We start from the raw sequence: 3,285 nt of genomic DNA, 5'->3' as shown, positions 1-3,285 counted from the left end.
TTTGGCTTATTTAAATTGTCATTCTAGTCTCAAAAGATTGTCATCTGAGCTTATAAAGTCTATCATAGGAGTTGTTCTAGTATGTGACGAGTTGTCGTCTGGCAAGCATTAAACTATTAGTCGAGTATAGGCAACAACTTGTATGAGAAACTGTCTATGTCATTTGGAACCTATTAAATTGGCGTCTAAGTCAATATCCTCTGTTGTACAAAACTCTGATTTTGTCAGTCTAGAACTTGTCGGTTGGCGTACTTTTCCAGAACTATCATACTTGCCTAATCAGTCCATAGTGAGAGTAAATATGGTCATCGTAATCTTGAGCATAAACAACCTTGATTATGTACCTTTGTCATTGTGTTGCACAACTTTGTCGATTATCTCCCAACTAGTTAAAATCAATCAATTATCAAACTTATCAATCGCTTATCAAAATTAATCAACCTAGGTTTCTTAGATGATTCTTGAAACCAAATTGAGTCTTAGTCACCTCTCTCAATTACTACATTAAAATGTGTAACTAGCTTTGATTTAATCTTGACATCTGCATCACATCTCGCTACTGGTCACGTTAGTTGTAAATGCTTATTCGAACCAAAAGCTCTTCTAAAAATTTTGACAAAAGTAAGAAGCCCATGACTACCTTGGCTCAACAAATTCAAGATCTCAAGATAGAAATATATGGCATTCAAGCCCAACAAAATGATTCAATGACTCCTCTTGAAATAAAATTTCATGATATCAAGAACACTAGACTTCAAGAAATGCTAAAACAATTACATAAGGTGGAACAAAAATTAATTGAAAATCCAAAGCCAAATCTCATGGTAGATCACAAAACATCTTCACCAAGACAAAAAGACATCTATCCCCTAGATAGACGATTTACACCTTTGGGCCAATATGTTAAGTCAACTTTGGAAGATCTTGTTAAGCACAACCTTATCATATTGCCCAACAAGACCACATGGGGGTGTGAATTCTTGAGTAATTATTGTGCATATCATAGGAATAACAAACATAAGACTTCAATGTGCCTGGAATTAAAACATAAAATTCAAGACCTCCTTGATGATGGTGTTATTAAAATTGAAGATCATAATAATTCACCTAAGGAGAAACCAAATGTCAATGCCAAGCATGATCAAAATTATGAACTAGTGTCTAGAAATGGCCCACATGTAGCCTCCATCTCTTCCATGATGCCTCCATCTCCTAAGGCTTCTCAACAACAATCCATACCATATCCCTCAAATAATGAATCTATTGATGAAACTTCTCATGTTGACCCTCAAGGGCTATCTCAAAGGCCATCCCATTCAATGGTTGAAAAGGATCTTACCTCCTTAGAATCCCATGATGATTCCATTATACCTTTCCATTTCTTCCAAGATGATCCCCTTCCATCTCAAGAGAAAAGCATCCTTCCTAAGCAAGATCATGATGCCTCTTCCACCTTTTCAAATGATCCTATTCAAAATGAAGAGTCAAACACCCTTCCTACTCTATCCAATGGTCCTCTTCCATGTCAAGATCAAAGTATACCTTCATCTCCTTGTCATAATCCTCCATGTTCACCTGAAGGATCCATCATGCCTACAAAGCCCTCTCATGGTCCTACAAGTCAAAATATTTATAAACGCAAAGGGGTAGACACTCACAAGAAAGAACCTCTCCATATTAAAGAAAATATTAAGGGTCATGGCCTCAGTGACATTCCTCAAGATGTTGGTATCCAGGATATCAAACCAAAATCCAAATACATGCCTTCCTCTTCATCTCTTCCATCCATTTTAGGACCCCATATCCCTCCATCTCTTATGCAGGATCAACAAAGGAATACATCTTCATGAACCTTCCATCCTTCTAAATGGACACAAAGGCTCACTAAGAAAAGAAAAAAAAAGAAAAATCAAAAGTTATGTGGGTTCCTAAGGCACTTGTAGAAGCAATGTGTTCCAAGGAACTACAAAAGCATGAAAAATAAAAAACCATATGGATCCCTAAGCGGCTCCTTGAAGCACAACAGTCTAAAAAAATATCCAAATTAACATCCAAAATTGTTGTTCCTCCATCCCAACCTTCCAAATCTACTCCTCCATCATCTCCTTCATCCGTTTTGGATCCTTATGTCCCAAAATCCGAGATCCACTTTTCCTTCAACACACCACACCTCAAGATGTGTTCCAGTGATGATCCTGCCAACATTTCAATTCACTCATGTACCAAACTTTCAATATATGGTCCATTATACAAAATCTCTTTTTCATCCTTCCATCCCCCTTATCCAATCCTATGCATGATTCTTTACCCTAGTTTGATCACAAATCCAAAAAACTAAGGAAATCAACATTGGAAATGTTGAACATGTACACTTATCTGAGTCCTTCTTGGAAAGACATCTTTATCTAACTCTTCAAACAAAGACCAAATGAACTACCTACACAAAAATCCCTGAACCTATGAACAACATGCAACTTAAACGATAATACATCTAATGGATGGGTTAGTTTAAAGTTTTTCTTTTTGCATTACATATCATTTTACTCAAAGCACTACATCGCATATTGTTTCTTTCCTAAATGCATTGCATTCACAAAAATCTCTACATTTTCATATAAAAACATTAATAAAACAAGGCAAATGTCCAAGTTTATCATTCATTTGCATTCAAGAGAAACAAGGGTCATCTCCTTTCTTAGATATTCAAACATAAAGTCTTCAAGATCCTAAGGTCATTCATTTCCAACATTACCTTGTGACAATGCTTTACTTGTGGTTAGGCAGTGATTTCACTATTTGAGACTTGTTAACCGAAAATCTATTAATTGTTATATCTTAAACACATTAGTAGAATCTCTAATTCATTCGACACCTAGTTGATCATATGACTAGTGAAAAATCTAACATTCTGCTTCACCACTGCTATAATTGTCACACCGAAGTAGGTTTCACTACTTACAAGTCAAGGCAAGAAAATAAAAAAAGAGTGACAAAAAGAACAATAATATATAGCTGAAATATCACACATACAAGTGCGACAAAAAGCTTGACTATGGGAGCATGCGAGCAACTCCATCAGGACTATGAACGCTTGCCAGCAATGGAGCAATATTTAAGAAATTGTTGTCTATAACCTTGTCAGAGCCCTAAAATCTTGCTGGCAACGAGGCTCTATTCAAGATGCTTTTGAAGTTAGAGTAATTCATGTAGCTAGTCATATAGGATGCTATAGAGCTTTAGTGATCACAAGAGAAAGAATTAACTCATTTGCACGCACATGGGCAA

The sequence above is a fragment of the Cryptomeria japonica genome, unplaced genomic scaffold, assembly GCF_030272615.1.
Source record: "Cryptomeria japonica unplaced genomic scaffold, Sugi_1.0 HiC_scaffold_25, whole genome shotgun sequence".
NCBI lineage: Eukaryota > Viridiplantae > Streptophyta > Pinopsida > Cupressales > Cupressaceae > Cryptomeria > Cryptomeria japonica.
The sequence above is the reverse complement of the archived record's forward strand: the minus strand, read 5'-3'. Positions refer to the sequence as shown.